Raw genomic sequence first — 23,936 nt, forward strand, 5'->3', positions numbered from 1 at the left:
CAAAACTGGTAACACTGGCTCGCTCGCCCCCCTGCCACCAACCAGCCCTTCAGCCTCACCATATCTGTCTTCCCATTTTGTCTTCATTAGTTTCCTAAGGCTGCTGGAACAAATCACCGCAAACAACATGGCCCATAAAAACAATTTATTCTCCTGCAACTGTGGAGGCCAGAAGCCTGAAATGAAAGAGTCAGTAGGCAGCCTCCTTCTGAAGGCTTGAGGGAGCCTTGTCCCATACCTCTCTCCTAGCTTGCGGTGGCTGCTGGCCATCCTTCGTGCTCCTTGGCTAGTGGCTGCCCTCTAAGCTCCACCTCCATCTTCACCTGGCCTTTTCCTTTGAGTCTCTCTGATAGGACTCTCCCTCCCCTTCTCTTATAAAGACTCTTTGAGTCTCTCTGATAGGACTCTCCCTCTCTTTTCTCTTATAAAGACTCGTTGAGTCTCTCTGATAGGACTCTCCCTCCCCTTCTCTTATAAAGTCACTGGTAAATCCAGGATGGTGATCTCTTCTTGAGATCCTTCATTACATCTGCAAAGACTTTATATCCCCAAAAGGTCACATTCACAGGTACCAGGGGTTAGGACTCAGACACTTTTCTGGGTGGCCACTATTGAATCCACTATACCATCCACTCCCTACTGGCAGCTACCTTTTTGAGTGGTAATCTCTGTGCACATTCCCCCTGTCCCCAACACCCCTGGGCTGGTATTCACATCAAGGCTCTTCATTCCCATCCCCAGGCCCCCAGGGAAATTCCAGAGCTGAGCTGCCCAGATCCAGCCCAGGTGTGCCCTCCCACTGCCTTCACTCCAGTCTGTCTGGATCATGCTCCCCCTTCCCCTCTCCCTTCCCCTCCCCACACAGGTGGCTGAGAAACTTTCTTCCCAGCCTACTATCGTCAAACCTTCTCCAAGGTCTCTGCTTTCTTTCCTGGGAAGACCAGAAAGAGCAAGCCCCACCCTGTCCTTCAATAGCTCTATGCCCCTTTGTTAGCTCCTTTTTCTCCATGCTAGGGAGGCCGTGTGCAGGTGCTGTAGCCAAGAGACCCAGCTCAGTGCGCTCCCCCGGCCATGCCTACCTAGTGGCATCCATGTGAGGAAACAAGTCATTTTCCAAGGAGATTCTTATCTCCCAGCCATCTGAGTCTTCCAGTTGAGACCCAAGACTTCAAGGAATACAGACAAACCATCCTATGTGCCCTGTCCAAATTCCTAATCCACAGAATCTGTGAGCATAATAAAATGGTGGTTGTTTTATGCCACTAAGTTTGAAGTAGTTTGCTATGCGGCAACCAATAAGTGGAACAGAGTTTGGAATCTGGCAGCCAGGCATTGTCATACAGAACTTAAAACATATGGCATTGGTCTTGGCACCAGGTGGTAGTGGTAGGAGAAGCCTGGAAGGCCTCAGTGATACTGTTAGGGAAAGCTGAAAGGGCCTCAAAGAGACCGCGGGTGAAGGGTCAAAGGAAAGTTGAGGAAAATGTAATTAGAACCTGGAGGAACAAAAATTCTTGTTACATAGTAGGAGAAAGTTTAGCAAAATTCCTATCTACACTAATGTGAAAAATAGAAAAAGTGAATTTGATGGGTCTGGCTAAGAAGATTTCCAGGCAGCATGTCGAAAATGTCAACTGGCTTATATTGGCTCATAAGAAACAGAGAAAACCTACAGAAAGAATTGTTCTGTTTTAAAGCAGAATTTGAAGGAGATGTAAAAATCCCACGACAGTCTTTCCAGCAGCAAAGAATTCTCAAAGTAATGAAGGCCTCGGGGCAAAGATAAAATCCAGGGTACTGTCAGGGAAAAACCGGTTTTCTCATAAGGATGAAGGCAAAGGTGTGATTGTAAAATCCTTTGTTAGGACCTCAGAAAGGCCAAAGAACCTAAGGTTTCAGACAGCCCGAAGTACTCCTAAGGTAAAAGGCAACTGTTGCAAAGCCATTCTGTTAAACAGAAGGGTTCTATGGTTCCTTTTGTTTTTGTGACAGAGACAGAGAGAGAGACAGAGAGAGGGACAGATAGGGACAGACAGGAAGGGAGAGAGATGAGAAGTATCAATTCTTCGTTTCACTCCTTAGTCTCCTTCGTTGTTCATTGATTGCTTTCTCTATCTGCCTTGACTGGGGTGGGCTATAGCAGAGCAAGTGACCCCTTGCTCAAGCCAGCGACCATGGGGTCACTTCTATGATTCCATGTTCAAGCCAGCGCCCCTGTGCTAAAGTTGGTGAGCCCACACACAAGCTGGATAAGCCTGCGCTCAAGCCAGCAACCTCGGGGTTTCAAACCTAGGTCCTCCATGTCCCAGTCTGACACTCTATCCACTGCGCCACCACCTAGTCAGGCTATGGTTCCTTTTTAAATTTTTTTTCTTTTTTTTTCTTTCTCTCTCTTCTCTCCTCCCTCCCTCCTTCCTTCCCTCCCTTCCTTTCTTCCTTTCTTCCTTCCTAATTGATTTTAAAGAGAGGAAGGGAGTGGGAAGGAGGGAGAGACAGGAATATCAATCTGTTCCTATATGTGCCCTGACCCAGGATCAAACAGGCAAACTCTGTGCTTCGGGCAATGCTCTGAGTTATATGGCCAGGGCTAATTTTTATTTTTAATTTATTGTGTTGACTTAGTTTCAAGTGTCCCACTCAATACAATACCCTCTACCCCCCACATCGTGCCTAAGGTTCTAAAAGATACTACCCCTCAGCAGCTTCACTGGGGGTCCAAGATAAAGAAGCCCTTGTCTTCAAGAGATTTTAACCTGACTGTTGGGCAGATAAAATATATTATGCTCACTTTGTTAAAGATGGTGCTGCCCACGTGGAAGCTCGTCGCCCAGGTGATATTAATGTGTGTTGGGGGCAGGCTGTGGGCAGGCAGGATCCTTGTAGCCTAGGGCTTGGTTTTAGGACTAAGCCTTTTCCACACTTTTTGATGTGGGGTGGTACAATCCCATCATGCCTCAGATAAGTGACTTTGTATTAGAGACTTCCCTATTTTGTATATTGGATTAAAGGTTTTGATTTCTGCACTATTAAGTGGGGGCAGACCGGGAGCTTGCTCTCTCGGTTGCTGAGATTAGCATTAGAGGAGAGAGCAGAGAGGAGAGCAGAGAAAGGCCATGTAGAGGAGGCCAGGAGAAGCAGCCAAGATGATGGAGTGCTGAGGGAGAAGCCAGTTTGTGCAGAGTTTGTGCAGAGAGGAGATGGGAAACAGTGAATAAGGCTGGTGAGCTAGAAACCTATGATTCTAGGAAACTCGGATAAGTCAGTAGCTTTGTGAGCACTGAATGAGTGGGTTTTGGAGTCCAGTGTGTTTTTACTTGCCCACTGGGTGCAAGCTAGGATTAAAGCTAATGACCCACCAGTTCTTGGCTCCATTGTTTCATTACTGTCTGTCCAAATCTAATGCAAACCTGCATGTGAATGGCCATGATGGTGGTTCATGGCCTTACACTGGCCTATGGTGGCACATGGATAAAGCATAGACCTGGAGTGCTGAGGTCACTGGTTTGACACCGTGGGCTTGCCTGGTCAAGGCACATAAGAAAAGCAACTAGGAATGGATGCTTCCTGCTCCCCTTCCCCACCTTTCTCTGTCTCTCTCTCTCTCTCTCCTCTCTCTAAAAATCAATAAAAATATTTTTAAAAATATATTATTTATTCATTTTGTAGAGGAGAGAGAGAAAGAGAGAGAAGGAGAGGAGGAGCAGGAAGCATCAATTCCTATATGTGCCTTGACCAGGCAAGCCCCAGGTTTTGAACCAGTGACCTCAGCATTCCAGGTCTATGCTTTATCCACTGCACCATCATAGGTCAGGCAATAAAATAAAATCTTAAAAAAAAATTGTATTTGTGACCTTGTTTAATGAATGCTTCCCAATAAGAGTCAAGAAAAAGGACAAAGTTTTCAAGACAGTTGTATTAGTAGAAGCTAGAAGCACCATCAGTTCAAACTGAAAGGAACAGAAACAGTGCAAAATGAATATCTGGACTCCTGAACTTCTATGAGGGTAAGCAGACTGAAAAAAACCACTCAGAAGCAAGAAAGCCTATTTCTTATGGGACAAAAAAGATGACTCAGAAGCAAAACCAAGAGGCCAGAGAGCAGAGTTAAGAGCCACAGATGCCTGGCCAGGTAGTGGCACAGTGGATAGAGCATCGGACTGGGATGCGGAAGGACCCAGGTTCGAGACCCCGAGGTCGCCAGCTTGAGCGCAGGCTTATCTGGTTTGAGCAAAGCTCACAGGCTTGGACCCAAGGTCGCTGGCTCAAGCAAGGGGTCACTCGGTCTGCTGTAGCCCCTGGTCAAGGCACACATGAGAAAGCAATCAATGAACAACTAAAATGTCGCAAGGAAAAACTGATGATTGATGCTTCTCATCTCTCTCCGTTCCTATCTATTCCTCTCTCTGACTCTCTGTCTCTGTAAAAAAAAAAAAAAAAAAAAAAAAAAAAAAAGGCCCTGGCCGGTTGGCTCAGTGGTAGAGCATTGGCCTGGCGTGCAGAAGTCCCAGGTTCGATTCCCGGCCTGGGCACACAGGAGAAGCGTCCATTTGCTTCTCCACCCCTCCCCCTCTCCTTCCTTTCTGTCTCTCTCTTCCCCTCCCGCAGCCGAGGCTCCACTGGAGCAAAGATGGCCCAGGCGCTGGGGATGGCTCCTTGGCCTCTGCCCCAGGCGCTGGAGTGGCTGTGGTCTCGGCAGAGCGACGCCCCGGAGGGGCAGAGCATTGCCCCCTGGTGGGCAGAGCGTCGCCCCATGGTGGGCGTGCCGGGTGGATCCCGGTCGGGCGCATGCGGGAGTCTGTCTGACTGTCTCTCCCGGTTTCCAGCTTCAGAAAAATACAAAAAAAAAAAAGGCACCACAAAGAATCATTGTCAGGGAGCAATACTGGGCAGTAGTCCAGGAACTGGTAACACGTGTCCAGCTGGAGTTCAGAATTGCTCTAACCAGTGTCTACTCTGCACCTCTCATTTCCTCCATTTTGACCAGAACCTCTATTGTAGTTGTCCTATGCCTGTCCCACCACTGTGTGCTCTGTGTGTGTGCATGTTGTGTGTAGGGGAGTGGGAGTAAATAACCTGTCTTTATAGTTCTGAAGTCTTCAGATTAAACAGCCTTACCCAAGAAACCGAACCTGAAGAACCTCAAATGCGCAGACTTGGTTTAGATGTAATTCTGGACCTCAAGCCTAAACCTGATGTTGTAATTGGATGGGATTTTTGGGGGTCTTGGGAAGGGGTTGAAGAGATTTTGCATATATTCAGGCCAGAGGATAAAAGGAAGCAGTTTAAAACAATGGCCATAAGTTCTTTGGCCAATGGAATGTGATGAAAGTGCTATTGTGTGAGTTCCAAGAGTTCTCTGGCCCAGCAATTCTAGCAGAATTCCTGGTTGACTCTGATTGGTCCTCCTTGGCTCAGAAACTCTCTGCTGGACCAATCATTATGGTACTGGATGGGTGGGATGCATTGTCTGACTGGATGTAGGTCACCCTGGAGCCACATTCATTGATGAAAATGAGAGAGGTGAGAGATATTTCTCCAAAGGAAAATCAGAGTATGGTTCCCAGAAGAAAGTTGAATGTCAAGCAGGCAACAACACATGCCAACCCTGTCCTCAAAAAACTCAGCACAGTGGTATGGAGATGGCAGGGATGTAACTGGAATGTGGTAAATGCCATGCTAGTATGGTTAGATGGGGAATATGGCTTCTCAGAAGCCTTTGAGCTGGGTCTTAAAGGACGAGCAAATTTTAGTTGCACAGACAAGAGAGAAGCCCTTTCAGATGAAGAGAACAGCTTGAACAAAGGCCTGGTGGCATAAAATGTTATAATGAGTTAAGAAATAGCAAGTTGGCCTTACCTGTGGTGGCGCAGTGGGATAAAGCGTCGAACTGGAACACTGAGGTCACCGGTTCGGAACCTTGGGCTTGCCTGGTCAAGGCACATATGGGAGTTGATGCTTCCTGCTCCTCCCCCTTCTCTCTCTCTCTCTCTCTCACTCCTCTCTCTCTAAAAATCAAGAAATAGCAAGTTGTCTGGTGTAACTGGAACACAGGGAGATGGAAAGGAGTAGAGAGAGAAGAGGTTGAAATGCAGAAAGGAAGCCTGACCTGTGGTGGTGCAGTGGATAAAGTGTCGACCTGGAATGCTGAGGTTCCCAGTTCAAGACCCTGGGCTTGCCCGGTCAAGGCACATACGAGAAGCAAGAGAATGCTTCCCATCCCCCCCATCCTTTCTCTCTCTCCCTCTCCCTATCCTTTCTCTAAATTCAAGAAATGGAATCTTAAAAAAAAATAATAATAATTTTTGGCCTGACCTGTGGTAGCACAGTATATAAAGCATCAACCTGGAACACTGAAGTCGCCGGTTTAAAACCCCGGGCTTGCCTGGTCAAGGCACAATGGGAATTGATGCTTCCTGCTCCTCCCTCCTTATCGCTCTCTCTCTTTCTCTAAAAATAAATAACTAAAAATCTAAAATTAAAAAAAAAAACATTAAAAAATGCAGAGAGGAATCAAGTTATGAGGTACTGAGTAATACTCAGCCAAGGAGAGGGAACTAAATCCACAGGTAGTAAGAACACTGAAGATGATTTAAGTAGAGGAGGGATAAGATTAGATTAGATCTGTGTATGGGAAACAGTTGTGGAAGATAATTTGGCAATAGTATCTAGTGACTTTTAGAAGTAGAAACCCTTTGGCTCTGAATAGATAGCAGATACTAGATACTTATCCTAAGTAAATAATTGGACAAATGCTAAAAGAATACAAGGATGTCTATTGCAATATTGTTCATAAGAGGGAAAAATTTGGAAACATAAGCATTAATACTTATAAACATAAATATTAAACAATAAGGGACTGCTTAACAAATTGTGATATGCTTATTCTGTGAAATATTAAGTGGCCATTAAAAATGATGATATGGGGAGCATTTGAGCTTTTGCTCTCCAGGATATGTCGTCAGTTTGGCTCAAATAAATTCTTATAAAAATTGGAAAAAAGTAAAAATAAAAATGATGAGATAGGTAAATATTAACATAGAGTCACAGTATAGCATAATATTAAATGCAAAAGCAAATTACAAATTATTATTAAAGTAAAACATTTTTAAATGTTTTAAATGTATTTAATGGCTCTCCTTTAAGTTAAATGCCAACTAATAAATATAAAAACAATAATAAGTTTTAAAACATTAAAATTTTGAAATAATCAAAGTAATAATTGATTCAAACAAGAATCGATGGATGCCAAAATTTTAGGTGAACATTTGATAAGAAACAGAATATTTATGTAGTTCAACCTTATCACCACACACATTATTTTTTTTCTTTTAAACAGTTTTATTGCGATGTAACTCACCCATTTCAAATACACAACTTAGTGTTTTTTTAGTATATTCAGAGGGTTGTACAGCCACCACCACAATGTTTATAGAACATTTCTGCTCCTTTCCTCTATTTAACAGTCAGTCGCATTAATTCCTTCCCTAGACCCCTTGCAATCATTACTCTACTTTCTATCTCTAGAAATTTTCCTATTCTGGACATTTCTTATAAATAGAATAATACAACTATGTGTTTTTTGTGACTAAGTTCTTTCACTTGGTATAATATTTTCTTTTTTTTTCATATTGTTTCTTTTTTATTTTATTTTTTTTGTAGCAGAGACAGAGAGAGTCAGAGAGAGGAACAGATAGGGACAGACAGACAGGAAGGGAGAGAGATGAGAAACATCAACTCTTTGTATTTTCTTTTTTTAAATTTAATTTTTTTTATTTCTTTTACAGAGAGAGGAGAGCAGGTGGGGGCAAGAAGTATCAACTCACAGTTGCTTCACTTTTATTGTTTGCTTGTTGTATGTGCCTTGACCAGGCAAGCCTAGGGTCTTGAACCAGCGACCTCAGTGTTCCAAGTCGACACTCCACCCACTGTACCACCATAGACCAGGCAAACATAATATTTTCAAGGGTTATCATGTTGAAGCATGTATCAGTATTTCATACCTTTTGGTAGCTGAATACATTTCCATTGTATAAATATACTATACCACTTTTTATTTATTTACCAATTGATGGCCACTTGGATTGTTTTCACTTTTGGCCATATGGATAACACTGCTATAAACATTTGTGTGCTAGCTTTTGTGTGGACACATGATTTCATTTCTCCTGAGTATATATCTGGAAGTAGAATTGCTGGGTCATATGTACTTAAATTTAATTCTTTGAGGAACTGTTTTCTGAAGGAGCTACACCATTCTACATTTCTAGCAGCAATATATGAGGCTTCCAATTTCTCTACATTATCACTAGTACTTGTTATTGTCTGTCTTTTTGTATTTTAGCTGTCCTTGTGGATGTGAAGTAGTAGCTCATTGAGGTTGTGATTTGTATTTCACTGATGACCAATAATATTTAGTATCTTTTCATATGCATAGATTTTTTTCACAGATAACTTTTTAATTACAAAAGGAAATATGGTTACTTCATAGCAGAGAAACATGATAGATTCTACTTTAATCATGAATCAGTTTACAACACAAATACTTGACACTATGTGCTGTTTGATGTGAAATCTGATGAGATCTGCTTTTATCATTTCTACCAAAAAATGAAAAGCCTGAGTTTTAGCATGAGGAAAAACTAGATAAAAGCAAATTGAGGGCCCTGGCCGGTTGGCTCAGCGGTAGAGCGTCGGCCTGGCGTGCGGGGGACCCGGGTTTGATTCCCGGCCAGGGCACAAAGGAGAAGCGCCCATTTGCTTCTCCACCCCCTCCCTTCCTCTCTGTCTCTCTCTTCCCCTCCCGTAGCCAAGGCTCCATTGGAGCAAAGATGGCCTGGGCGCTGGGGATGGCTCCTTGGCCTCTGCCCCAGGCGCTAGAGTGGCTCTGGGCGCGGCAGAGCGACGCCCCGGAGGGGCAGAGCATCGCCCCCTGGTGGGCAGAGCGTCGCCCCTGGTGGGCGTGCCGGGTGGATCCCGATCGGGCGCATGTGGGAGTCTGTCTGACTGTCTCTCCCCGTTTCCAGCTTCAGAAAAATAAAAAAAAAAAAAAAAAAAAAAAAAAGCAAATTGAGGCCCTGGCCGGTTGGCTCAGTGGTAGAGCGTAGGCTTGGCGTGCGGAAGTCCCAGGTTCAATTCCCGGCCAGGGCACACAGAAAAGCGCCCATCTGCTTCTCCACCCCTCCCCCTCTCCTTCCTCTCTGTCTCTCTTTTCCCCTCCCGCAGCCAAGGCTCCATTGGAGCAAAGTTGGCCCGAGTGCTGAGGATGGCTCTCTGGCCTCTGCCTCAGGTGCTAGAATGGCTCTGGTTACAACAGAGCAACGCCCCAGATGGGTGGAGCATCGCCCCCTGGTGGGCATGCCGGGTGGATCCTGGTCGGGCACATGCGGGAGTCTGTCTGCCTCCCCGTTTCCAACTTCAGAAAAAAATACAAAAAAAAAAAAAAAATATATATATATATATATATATATATATATATACTGTAAAGAAAATTTCAAAAAATAAAAGAGTAGAGAAAAATGTTGGGAAGGAGAAAAGGAAGGAAGGTAGAAAAGAAATTGGCAGTAGTGACAGTTACCAATATCACCCACCTGACACATCGAGTATCCTTACCTCAACCCTAATTTTATTTCTTTGTCCTCTGTGCAAAACTATACATTGTTGAGAACCTATTCCCTCTTTATAAAACAAGCATTCATTCATTTAAGAGTCATTTATTTAGCTGCCAGCACCATGCCAGATGCTGGGGATACAAAGATGTGACATGGTCACTTTCTTCAATGAGTTCCTAGTAAATCAAAAATTGCAATCTTGCCTGACCAGGCAGTGGCGCAGTGGATAGAGTCAGACTGGGATACGGAAGACCCAGGTTTGAGACCCCGAGGTCACCCGCTTGAGCACGGGCTCATCTGGTTTGAGCAAAGCTCACCAGCTTGGACCCAAGGTCGCTGGCTCGAGCAAGGGGTTACTCGGTCTGCTGAAGGCCCACGGTCAAGGCACATATGAGAAAGCAATCAATGAACTAAGGTGTCGCAACGAAAAACTGATGATTGATGCTTCTCATCTCTTTCTGTTCCTGTCTTTCTATCCCTATCTATCTCTCTCTCTGTCTCTGTAAAAAAATAAAATAAAAATTGCAATCTTGTATGATAAAAGGAGTAATAGACATATATCCACATAAAGAAAGGGAAATATTCACTCTTTTTGAAGGACAGTGGGTAACAATGTCTTCACAAAAAAAGACATGCAGAGCAGGGAAAAAAGAAAAAAGGACACTCATGGGGTAGGAGAGTGGTTGTGGATGAAGAGAAGGAAGGTAGATTCCAGGCGCAGGAACAGCATGTACAAGGCTATGGAGCTCCCATCCAGGGGACTGTAAGTGGCTCAGCAGGGCTGGAATAGAGACATTGGAATGGGATGGGAAGTGGGCAGAGGATGTGAAGCTGAAGAAATAGACAAGCGGTCAGTTTTAAGGGACCTTGTGGGTCATCTTAAGCTTAAAGCATGCTCCATGGTCCAGAGCTTTGGCATTACCTAAGAGCTTGACAGAAATGCTGACTCCTGGCTCACCCCAGACCTCCTGAGTCAGAATCTGCATTTTAAGAAGATGTTTGGGCCTGACTAGGTGGTGGCACAGTGGATAAAGTGTCAGCCTGGGATGCTAAGGACCCAGGTTTGAAACCCCAAGGTCCCCGGCTTGAGCGCAAGGTTGCCGGTTTGAGCATGGGGTCATAGACATGAACCACAGTCACTGGCTTGAGCTCAAAGGTCTCTGACTTGAAGCCCAAGGTTGCTGGCTTGAGCCCAAGGTCACTTGCTTGAGCAAGGGGTCACTGGCTCAGCTGGAGCCCCGCACTTGGTCAAGGCACATATTAGAAGCAGTCAATGAACAACTAAAGTGCCGCAACTACAAGTTGATGCTTCTCATCACTCTCTGTTCCTGTATGTCTCTCTCTCACTAAAAAAAGAAGAAAGAAAAGGTTTGGGTGATTCATTTGCATTTTAGAAGCTCTGATTTAAGGACTTTGGACTTGATTCTGTGAGATCAAGGAAGCCTGACACATTCGTCCTCCCTTGGCATCCTTTGCAGGAGATGGATCTTTTTTTTTTTTTCTTTACAGAGACAGAGAGAAAGTCAGAGAGAGGGATAGACAGGGACAGACAGACAGGAACAGAGAGATGAGAAGTATCAATCATTAGTTTTTCGTTGCGCATTGTGACACCTTAGTAGTTCATTGATTGCTTTCTCATATGTGCCTTGACCGCGGGCCTTCAGCAGACTGAGTGACCCCTTGCTTGAGCCAGCGACCTTGGGTCCAAGCTGGTGAGCTTTTGCTCAAACCAGATGAGCCTGCGCTCAAGCTGGCAACCTCGGGGTCTCGAGCCTGGGTCTTCGGCAACCCAGTTTGACGCTCTATCCACTGCACCATCGCCTGGTCAGGCCAGGAGATAGATCTTATGTCCTCTTCCCAGTCCACTCTTTCCCAGTTTCATCATCAGCAACTCTGCCTCCCAGGAACCCTAAAGCAGTCCAGTCCTCTACCTACTGCTTCCTTTCAAAGACCTTGCCTCAGCAACATTGTCCTAAACATACTTTACAAAATTCTTGAATTCAGGAAATCCACTGGATTTGAAAGAAGATGAATGAAAGTATAAGATTCAATGATTCTATGAAAGAAAACTATACATCAAGGCGACCTTGTGGGACTCATCATGTCTAACCAGTGGTACATACTGAAAACAGAAGTTTGCTCAAATAACATTTAGAAAAACTCACAGATGCTAAGTCCATGGTGAATTAAGAAAGGAAACAGAAGATGCTTGCAGACATGGTTCCTAACCTTTTCTTTGTAATAACCTGCATTGGGATTTTTTTCTGACTGTAAAACTAATATAGCCCTGGCCAGGTAGCTCCACTGATTGCAGCGTCACACCAATAGTCCAAGGTTATGGGTTCCATCCCCGATCAGGGCACATACCAAGAATCAATAAATGGAAGAACAAATCAATATTTCTCTCCCTCTCCACTTTCCCCCATCTCTCTAAAATCAGTAAATTAAAAACTGTGTTTAAAAAACTAATACATGTGCATTATTGAAAATTTGGGAAATATTAGTTTAAAGAAGAACATAAAAGGGCAGTCAGAGAAAAAAAATCAGAAAGGATTAAAAACAAAATGGGAGAGAGATGGAAATCAAGTGTATGCACACAAACACACACAAATTCTTCCTCTTCCCCTCAATCCCCCGAGTCCTGATCTGGTTAATACATAATTGAGGACTGATCAATATTCAATGTTTACATTATTAAGATTATAAACCCTGTTGAGCACTAAATTATGTAATATATAAGGGTTACTTTTCCATTCATGCACAATGTTTTGTTTTTATGGAGGTTTATAATCATTTTGTTGTTAGTTGTTTATTCATTTGCTTAATTTTCTGTATTTTTACTAAGTTTTTTTCTTAATGCTCCTTTAAGTGGATAAATACCCTCTCAATATATTCAACTACATTAGATGTTCAATCAGTTTCTTCATATTGATGTCATCTCCCAGAATCTCCTGACTTCTCTAACCTATATTGTTCACTCTAAGGATTTGTGAACAGCTATTATCCAGGAATCTTCATCTCCATCCTGGGATTCCCTGACCACTCTTCTCTCTTATAAACCCATATTCTGGATTCCATGAACTTCCCCTTTTTGGTTTTCTACCTCATTTTTTTTTCAAGTGAGAGGAGGGGAGATTGTGAGACAGACTCCTGTATGCACCCCTACAGCAACCGCTGTCTGGGGCTGATGTTCGAATCCAAGCAATCCTCAGTGCCAGGGCCAATGCTCGAACCGTTCAAGCCACTGAATGCAGGAGGGGAAGAGGAAGAGAAAGGGGAGAGGGAAAGAGAAAGCAAATGGTTGCTTCTTGTATGTTCCCTGACCAGGAATGAACCCAGGACATCCACACGGTAGGCCGATGCTGTAAACACTGAACCAACAGGCAGGGCTCTACCTCATTTTGATGGAAAATATTTTCCAAAAAGAGTTCATGGAAGATAATATTTTTGGCTTCTTGAGTGTCTGAAAATTTCTTCATTCTGTCTTTATGCTTAATCATTTGGCTGTGTGTAGAATGAAAGATTGGAAATAAGTTTTCTTCATAACTTTCAAGGCATTGTTTCACCACCTTCTAGCTGCCTGTGCGGCTGTTGTGATTCAGAGCTGCTATGACTCTTGATCTTGTGTACACAATATTTTGTTTTGAATCTCTCTGAAAACATATCATATTTCCTCTTTATCCTCAATGTTCTGAAATTTTACCATGTCTTGCTGTGGAACTATTTTTTTTTCCATTATACTTGACACCTGATAGGCCTTTTAGTTCCGTGAAATTTTCATGAATTATTTCTTTGATAGTTCTTTGATAGTTTCCCCCACTTTCTCTTTCTATAAATCCTATTATTTGGATATTAGACCTTCTAGGCCGGACACTATCTTTTGTCTTCTATTTTCCATCTCTGCCATTTTTGCTCCTTATCTGTTTGTTAACCAGAGTCTTGTCTACCAAGAACCCTGTCTGATATAATAAAAATGATTTATTTCAGAGGGGGGAAAGAGGAGAATCTGAAAATAAATGAATTAGCTGTTAAAAATCTGCAAGTCCTATGGATTTCAAAAGGGACAAGAAAATGGATTAGGTTGTGGAGGGTAAGCTAGAGAAAGTCTTCCTATACATACATTCTCCATCTCATCAGTAATTAGTGAAGGTAGATTGTTGACTTTATGTGTCCCTTGGGGTCTAAACCATGTCCTGGAAGAGAGGTGGAAGATGAGAAATATCTTTGTTTCCATTTTACCTTCCATTTGGGATTGAAGCCAAAAAAATTTACCAACATGTATAAACAAAGAGAATTTGAGGACTGTATCAGATTTAACGAATTAATGTACAAAAATCCAGCTCCAATCTTCTGGCCAATATTCTACAAATATTTACTCTTCACCTCCTCTCCCACTTGTCCTGGGAAGAGACTAGTCAGTTTTCTCCCAAATCCATGCCTTTTCTTTTCTGGACACATGGCTAGGCTATATTCCCCACCCCTCTCGTATCCGGGTGAGCCATGGGACTGAGTTCCAGCCAATGGAGTGTGTGTAAAAGTAATGAATCCCTCTTCTGGACCTGGGCCCCAAATTATCACTAAGATTCCCCAGGCTCTCTCCTCCCTCATCTGCAGCAGATATAGAGGACTCACTCAAGGATTCCAGGGTCCCAGGGAAAGGCAGAACTTCTACATAAGTCCATGAAGTCTATGAGAGCAGAGGGTCCTTCTCTACTCCCCCACTGACCCACATTGGACTGTGACATAAGGGAGAAGTAAACCTTCATTGAGAATTGGAGGTTGTTATAGCACTTAGACTACCATGATAATTTGACTCCATCTTTGGAGAAACTGCCTTTACCTCCAGGGTCTCAGTTTCCTCATTCGAAAATGAGGGGTTTAGAATGGGTATTCTTGCCTGACCAGTGGTGGTGTAGTGGATAGAGGGTTGGGACGCTGAGGTCCTGGGTTTGAAACCCCAAAGTCACTGGCTAAAGTGTGGGCTTATCTGGCTAGAGCATAGGATCATCACATGATCCCAAGGTCACTGGTTTGAGTCCAAGGTTGCTGGCTTGGCTGGAGCCCCCCAGTCAAGGCACATATGAGAAGCAATCAGTGAACAACTTGAGTACTGCAACTACAAGTTGATGCTTCTCATCTCTCTCCCTTCCTGTCTGTCTGTCTGTTTCACTTGCTTGCTCACTCGCTCACTTGCTAGAAAGGAAGAGAGAGAGAGAGAAAGGGTATTCTCTTGGTTGCCTTTCAGCTTTAATACTCCATTTATAAGTTGTATGGTTATTATTCCAAGTGGTATTAAAATTCTGCAAGGACTAATTGCAGAATTTTAAAATTATAATAAAGCATAAATTCTCTATTTATAGATAGGTTATGTTCCAAAAGTCCAGGTATGAGTCCCTTATTAAAACACTGCTTATATCAGAAAATAGATTCAATATTTTAAAATATAGACAGATTTACTCTGGCCTGCGGCAAAGTGAATAGAGTGTCCTCCCAGAGTGCTGAGGTCCCCGGTTCAATCCCAGGGTCATCGGCTCAATCCTGAGGAAGCCGGCTTGATCCCGAGGTTGCCAGTTGGAGCTCTGGTCAGGGCATATATGAGAAACAATCAACAGCACAACTAAGTGGAACAACAAGTTGATGCTTCTGTCTCTTCCCCTCCCCCCTCTCAAAAATAAAATAAAATATTCACATATTTATGCTTAATCCTCAGCTCTGAGGCCCCCGATTCCTACTTGTAGACAGTGAGTGAGGCAGGGATCAGGAACTGAGCACAGGCTCCAAGGCAAGATTAGAGAGGGACAGGATGGGAGGGTAGGATGGGGTGAGCCACAATGCAGGATGTCAGTTGCACAAGCTTCCTTGGGAGGCATTATCCATGTGAATCATTCCTATCTTGGATATTTCCAATTTCACTTCTTAATATTAACTGTGCTTGGGTACATGTTCTGTGCAGGACAGAGATGGATTTACAGTGGAGCTAATGAAGTTCAAGCTTCAAGATTCTCACTCACACACAGGCACTTCCAAGGTCCTAGAATTATGTTGACAAGGTTATTTGGTGTTTTTTATTTTTTTAGTGAGAGAGAGAGAGAGAGAGAGAGAGAGAGAGAGACAGGGACAGAGAGACAGGAAGGGAGAGAGATGAGAAGCATCAATTCTTCGTTGTGGCACCTTAGTTGTTCATTGATTGCTTTCTCATACGTGCCCTGACCTGGGGGCTACAGCAGAACAAGTGACCCCTTGCTCAAGTCAGCGACCTTAGGCTTCAAGCCAGCAACTTTTGGGATCAAGCCAGTGACCATGGGGTCATGTCTTTGATCATATGCTCAAGCCAGAGATGCTACCTTCAAGGTGGTGAGCCTGTGCTCAAGCCGGATAAGCCCGCGCTCAAGCTGGTGATGTTAGGGTTTCAGACTTGGGTCTTCTGCGTCCCAGACTGACATTCTAACCACTGTGCCACTGCCTGGTCAGAATATTTTATTGATTTCAGAAAGAGTAAGGGAGAGAGCAGGTGAGACAGAAACATCTGTTCCTGTATGTGCCCTGACCAGGGAGCAAACTGGCAACCTCTGAGCTTTCTAGAAGTTGTTCAGAGTACTGAGGTTTATTCACTTCCACTGTAACTTTTGGTCATTAACTTATGTCCCAAATAGATCAGTCAGAGATGAAAGTATGAAGTAAAAACTGGGAGGAAGAGAGACAGGGCTATTTTTACCCTAATGGCCTGTCTGCAGGGTTCAGTCCCTTAGAAGTTCAGCAAACTACTGGCCTCATGAATCAGGGGGCCTCTTTAAGATGGCTGGCCAGGTGAGGAGAGGTCAGCATAACCCTGCTGATCCCTGGCTGAACCTGCTGGACATTCTGGGCTATCCTGGCTTCTGACTTGAACTTGCTACCTAGGCTGACCCCTCAGATTCTCTCCTTACCAGCTCTTTTTCTCCCTGTCTCTGGCTCAGCCTACATTCTGCTTAGCTCCACTCCACCATGTCTACTTCAGTTTGGTTCCTTTCTCCCTTCCATTTTTGTTTCTGCAAAACAGATCTGGCTTTAGTGACCAGGGAAGTTAATTCCTTGTGTCCTCTGAGTTTGCTTTTTCCTTTTTAATTTCATTTCATTGTGGTAAGAGCATTTAATATAATAAGATCTGCCCTCTTAACAGATTTTTAAGTATACAATACAGTGTTGTTATCCGTAGGCATAATGCTATACAGGTCTCTAAAACATTCATCTTGCATATCCATTGATTAGCAACTCACCCTTTCTCTCTCCTCCAGTACCTGGCAACTACTATTCTATTCTTTGATTCTATGAGTTTGACTATTTTAAACACCTTCCATAAGTGGAATTGTACAGTATGGATCCTTGTATGACTGGTTTATTTCACTTCATATAATATTCTCAAGGTTTATCCATGTTATCATATATGATAAGATTCCTTCTTTTTTAAGATGAATAATATTCCAGTGTATGTATGCATCACATTTTAAAAATCTATCCATCCTTGATGGACATTTAAGCTATGCAGCCAGGGAAGTTGTTTTTATAAAATTTGAAAAAGATATTTTAACCATAGTTGGTTAAGACTGCTATCTATTTCCACTTTAACTTCCCCTCCTTCCTATTTCCCTTTGTTAGATGGTACCAGAATGGCCACAGGCATTTTTGGAATCCAGCTAAGGGGAAGTTAAGTTGGGTCACATTCCATTTGGGATCTATTCACATGGTTTACAACTCCTTCCATGCATAGTTGAGCTATGACCCACTGTCTAGATGCAGGGAAAGCTCCAGGAGGCTCTTATCTGCGTACTTTGCTAACTCACCTGGAATTGTGACTTGTAGGTTCAAAGCCAAAGTTCATATCAAGACCTAAACATTCCCTACAGCACCTGACACTCGAAGTGGAAGAGACTGGAGGAGAATCAAGTTTTGAAAATGTATAAAGCCAGAAGCTAGCCTGAAGAAAATTCTTCCAATCATCAGCTGTGCAAAAAATGTAAGCAGAGGTTTCTGTCCTTATTGACATCCAATCCAAAGAAGTTTTGTCCTGTTGGCAGTATACTCAAAAACATAATGTATATAACATTATAAATGTATCATTCATTCTCTTCTTTTCTTTTTTTGACAGAGACAGAGAGAGAATCAGAGAAAGGGACAGATAGGGACAGACAGACAGGAAGGGAGAGAGATGAGAAGGATCAATTCTTCGTTGTGGCACCTTAGTTGTTCATTGATTGCTTTCTCATATGTGCCTTGACCAGGGGGCTACAACAGAGCTACTGAACCCTTGCTCAAGCCAGTGACCTTGGGCTTGAAGCCAGCGACCTTTGGGTTTAAGCCAGAGATCATGGGATCATGTTTATGATCCCACACTCAAGTCAGTGACCCCATGTTCAAGCCAATGACCTTGGGGTTTCGAACCTGGGTTCTCTGAGTCCCAGTCCGATGCTCTATCTACTGCGCCACCGCCTTGTCAGGCCATTCACCTGGTCAGGCCATTCTCTTCTTTTTTTGATGAGAACTATTCAAAATACAATTTATCAGAATTCCAATATTTTTACAATATATGATGATTTGACATAAATTACTGATATCAACACAGATAATAAAAAACTCATAATACACTACTTATAATTAGGATTTCAAAGACAAATTGGCTAGTAAATGAAGTCAATTCAAAGAGTACACCTAAGATTAGTCCTTGTACAAGAAAATTTGAAATGCTCTGGAATCTTATAGCTCATAGATAAAAGAAATATTGATCAAGGTTTTTCCCCAATGTGATAAAAAACCTTAATGTCTACGTGATACTGCCAATAACAAATTGTGGACCTGAAAAAAATGTTCCTAAACCATAAAAAAATAAATTTAATCTGTGATACTAAGACCAAATTATCTTGGTAGTCATCTCTATAAATGAGACTATCAAATTATTGTCAGATGAAGAAACAATCAAAGAGTAAGCAGTCAAAAATATAAGAAAAAGTAATATTCAAGCAAGACTGGCATTTAATTCATCAAACTATTACAGGAATTTTTTGTGATGTTTGTGACATTTGTCAGCTTTTAAAATGTGTTATTTGTTGTGATCTATGTTCTTATTGTAAATAAATACTATTCATTTTGAACTCTTCCTAATTGTAATTTTTTTCTTTAAAGCACTCATACCTTGCAATGTATAAGCATTGGGCTCCACAAAACCTGGCCAAGTATAGTGCAGACCATGCTCTTAGAAGCTGCTACAGCCATTTGGGGTGTTGGGACTGGTTACTCGGGCCCCAGGCCCAGAAGCTGAGTATTGTTAGGTCACCTGGACCGATCAGGCCCTGAAAAATGGGTATAAGTTCAAAAAGTCACCAGAATGGGTCAAACTAAAATGCTTCTTCACTTGACCTGTGGTGGCACAGTGGATAAAGCATCAACCTGGAATGCTGAGGTCACTGGTTTGAAACCCAGGCAAGGCACATACAGGAAGCAACTACTACAAGCTGATGCTTCCCACTACGCACCACTGACCCCTTATTCTCTCTCCCCTCTCTAAAATAAATAAATAATATGATCCCTCATAGGCTCGCCTCTGAGGCATTGTAGTCCCCAGTAGCATTAGGAGACCCACCCCCAACTTTGCCTCCGGAGGATCTCAGGATCAGGAGGGGCCTGCCTTTCACCAGGTAGGCTTGATGCCCTTTTCTTTTTTTTTACTGATGAACAGTGTCTTGCAAAGTCAAAAACATGTCCATGTCCTTAATCGTTAATGAAATTAAACTGTTTGCTGGTAAATTATATATGTATATATAATTATATATAACACTGTGTTTAAACAAGCAAACAAAAACAGTGTTGACTAAAGCAAGGTGATTATAACTCCTCGAAAATTAAGGGTTATCAAGTGTTGTGCTAGCATCATCTAGTGACAAAAAGAGGTAAACTCAGCTTAAAATAATCTGTCAAACACTGGGTGGTTACAGAAATGGTATTGGTGCTATTTCCCCCCATGCCCCACCCTTTTTCTAGAAATTGTTCAGAGTACTGAGGTTTATCCAATTCCACTTGATTTTTGGTCATTAACTTATGTCCCCAAATAGATCATTCAGAGATGAAAGACTAAAGTAAAAACTAGGAAGAAAAGAGACGGGTTATTTTTACCCTAATGGCCTGTGTGCAGGGTTCATGCTTCAGTCCCTTAGAAGAAGTTCAGCAAATTGCTGGCCTCGCAAATCAGGAGACCTCTTTAAGATGGCTGGCCAGATGGGGAGAGGTCAGCATAACTCTGCTGATCCCTGGCTGAACCAGCTGGACATTCTGGGCTATCCTGGCTTCTGACTTGAACTTACTACCTAGGCTGACCCCTCAGATTCTCTCCTTACCAGGTCTTTTTCTCCCTGTCTCTGGCTCAGCCTACATTCTGCTTAGTTCCACTCCACTATGTCTACTTCAGTTTGGTTCCTTTCTCCCTTCCATTTTTGTTTCTGCAAAACAGATCTGGCTTTAGTGACCAGGGAAGTTAATCCCTTGTATCCTCTATTGAGTTTGCTTTTTTTTTTTTTAAACTTGGATTTTATTTTCCTTTTATTTTATTTATTTTTTACAGGGATAGAGAGAGAGTCAGAGAGAGAGATAGATAGGGACAGACAGACAGAAATGGAGAGAGATGAGAAGCATCAATCATCAGATTTTCCGTTGTGACACCTTAATTGTTCATTGATTACTTTCTCATATGTGCCTTGACCGTGGGCCTTCAGCAGACCGAGTAACCCCTTGCTTGAACCAGCGACCTTGGGTCCAAGCTGGTGAGCTCTGCTCAAGCCAGATGAGCCCGTGCTCAAGCTGGCAACCCCGGGGTCTCGAACCTGGGTCCTTCCTCATCCCAGTCCAATGCTCTCTCCACTGCGCCACCACCTGGTCAGGCTGCTGCTTTGCTTTGCTTTTTTTTTTTTTTTAATTTCATTTCATTGTGGTAAGAGCATTTAACATAATAAGATCTGCCCTCTTAACAGATTTTTAAGTGTACAATACAGTGTTGTTATCCATAGGCATAATGCTATACAGGTCTCTAAAACTTATTCATCTTGCATATCCATTGATTAGCAACTCACCCTTTCTCTCTCCCCCAGTGCCTGGCAACTACCATTCTATTCTTTGATTCTATGAATTTGACTATTTTAAACACCTTCCATAAGTGGAATTGTACAGTATGTATCCTTGTATGACTGGCTTATTTCACTTCATATAATATTCCATGTTATCATATATGGCAGGATTCCTTCTTTTTTAAGATGAATAATATTCCAGTGTATGTATGCATCATATTTTTAAAATCTATTTATCTTTTGATGGATATTTAAGCTGGTTCCATGTATTGCCAAGGAACAAGGGAGTGTTAATCTCTTCGAGATCCTGATTTCAATGAGAAATTGCTGGATCATTTGGTAGCTCTATTTTTAATTTTTTGAGGAAACTTTCACACTGTTTTCCATATAGGCTGCACCATTTTACATTCTTACCAATAACATACAATTCTCCACATCCTGCCAACACTTGCCTTTTGTTGCTTTTATAACAGAAATCCTAACAGGGGTAAGTTGATATTTTATTATGGTTTTGACTTGAATTTCCCTGATTAGTGACATTGAACATTTTTTCATATACCTGTTGTCCATTTGTTTGTCTTCCTTTGGAGAAATATCAATTCAAGTTCTTTGACAATTTTAAAATCAGGTTATTAGGTTTTTGTTGTTGTTTGTTTTTGCTATTTAGTAGTAGGAGTTTTTTTTATATAGTTTAGAAATTAATCCCTTACCAGATATATGGTTTGTAAATATGTTCTCCTGTTCTGCAGGTTGCCTTTTTACTCTCTCAAGTTTCTTTCGCTGTGCATAAACTTTTTTAGCTTGATATAGTCCTACTTGTCTATTTTTGCTTTTGTTGTCTGTGCTTTTGTTTTCATATATGTGAAATCATTGCCAAGATCAATGTCATGAAGCCTTTCCTTATTTTTTTTCTAGCAGTCATAAAGTTTCAGGTCTTATGTTTAAGTTGTTAATACAATTTAAATTAATTTTTGTATAAGGTAAGGCTCTACTTTTATTCTTCTGCTTATAAATAGCCAGCTTTCCCAGAAGCATTTGTTGATACTGAGTTTTCATTCAACAAATATTTATTGAGTATCTCTGGCCTAAGCATTATGATAGGCATAGGAGATTCAAAGCTGTGAATAACATAATGGTTGCATGCACACTTTCGGGAGCCAAACTGCCTGGATTCAAATACTGGTACTACCATTTCTGTGTGACCTTAGGCAAGTTACTAACGTCCTTGTGCCCCAATGTCCTTATCTACATAAAAGGGATAATACTTATGGTTCTTTTTCTCACAGAGTTGGTGTGAAGATTAAATGAGTTAATATATGTAAAAGGCTTAGAAAAGTGTCTGACACCTGGTTAGTACTCTTAAGAGCTGGCTCTTAAGGTATAGTCCTTGCCTCTCAAAAAGCTCACAGTCTACACTTGCCCCCTCCACCTGTCCCACCTGGCAGGTAGGGCCATTTAGGTTTTTTGGTACCTTAAGTGACACATAGCTCCTGCCTACCCTTTCCTGAAATCATGGGATAAATTGGGTGCAGATCTTGTGTCACCATGTGACCCTGGACAAGTAATTTCTATTCTCTGGGTCTCACTTTATACATTTATAAAGAAAGGAAGTTGGACCAAATTGATTTTCTTTTTTTTTTTTTAATTTTATTTATTTATTTATTTATTTTTTACAGAGACAGAGAGTGAGTCAGAGAGAGGAATAGACAGGGACAGACAGGAATGGAGAGAGATGAGACACATCAATCATTAGTTTTTCATTGTGCATTGCAACACCTTAGTTGTTCATTGATTGCTTTCTCATATGTGCCTTGACCACGGGCCTTCAGCAGACCAAGTAACCCCTTGTTGGACCCAGCGACCTTCGGTTCAAGCTGGTAGGCTTTTGCTCAAGCCAGATGAGCCCGCGCTCAAGCTGGCGACCTCGGGGTCTTGAACCTGGGTCCTCTGCATCCCAATCCGACGCTCTATCCACTGCGCCACCGCCTGGTCAGGCCCAAATTGATTTTCAAGATTCCAACAAGGCCCTGGCTGGTTGGCTCAGCGGTAGAGCCTCGGCCTAGCGTGCGGAGGACCCGGGTTCGATTCCCGGCTAGGGCACACAGGAGAAGCGCCCATTTGCTTCTCCACCCCTCCGCCGCGCTTTCCTCTCTGTCTCTCTCTTCCCCTCCCACAGCCGAGGCTCCATTGGAGCAAAGATGGCCCGGCGCTGGGGATGGCTCTGTGGCCTCTGCCTCAGGCGCTAGAGTGGCTCTGGTCGCAACATGGCGACGCCCAGGATGGGCAGAGCATCGCCCCCTGGTGGGCAGAGCGTGGCCCCTGGTGGGCGTGCCGGGTGGATCCCGGTGGGGCGCATGCGGGAGCCTGTCTGACTGTCTCTCCCTGTTTCCAGCTTCAGAAAAATGAAAAAATAATAATAATAAAAATAAAAGATTCCAACAAACTCTTTGTTTTGTAGAGTCCAAGTTGGAACTATGTCAGCTTGGGGAACTCAACCTCTCTACTCGTCCTGGCCAGGTATTTCAGTTGATTAATGTGTCTTCCCCAGATGTCAAGATTGTGGTTTGATACAGGTCAGGGAACATACAAGAATCAACCAATAACCTGACTGGTGGTGGTGCAGTGGATAGAGCCTCCACCTGGGACACTAAGCCCCAGGTTTGAAACCCGAGGTCACCAGCTTGAGTGCAGGAACATCAACATGATCCCAAGGTTGCTGGCTTGAGCAAGGGGTCATTGGCTCCGCTTGAGGTTCCTCCCCCCACAAGGCACATATGAGAAGCAATCAATGAACAACTAAAGTGACACATGACAACTATGAGTTGATTCTTCTCATCTCTCTCCACTCCCTGCCTCCTTACCTGTCTCTCTCTCTCTCTCTCTCTCTCTCTCTCTCTCTCTCTCTCTCTCACACACACACACACACACACACACACACACACACACACCCTCTCTCCCCGCCCTGGCCTAAACGCTCAGTTGGTTAGAGCGTCCAGCGGAAGTTCACAGGCATATAAAGGAACAGATTGATGCACCTGTTTCTCTCTCTCTCAAAACAATACAATAAATATTTTTTAAAAAAACCCAAAACCATGAAGCCTGACCCGTGCTCGTACAGTGGATATAGAGTTAACCTGGAAACCTGAGGTCGCGGTTCAAATCCCCAGGCTTGCCCATTCAAGGCACATACAGGAAGCAACTACCAGGAGTTGATGCTTCCCACTTCTCACCTCTATTTCTC

General features: G+C 42.9%; 1 long non-coding RNA gene across 1 annotated transcript in view; it reads left to right on the plus strand.

Moving 5' to 3' along the window:
- Positions 1-23,936, plus strand: part of LOC136394926 (uncharacterized) — a 199,618-nt gene that overhangs the window by 69,181 nt on the left and 106,501 nt on the right. The window lies entirely within an intron of this gene.

The sequence above is a fragment of the Saccopteryx leptura genome, chromosome 2, assembly GCF_036850995.1.
Source record: "Saccopteryx leptura isolate mSacLep1 chromosome 2, mSacLep1_pri_phased_curated, whole genome shotgun sequence".
In the NCBI taxonomy this organism is placed as follows: Eukaryota; Metazoa; Chordata; class Mammalia; order Chiroptera; family Emballonuridae; genus Saccopteryx; species Saccopteryx leptura.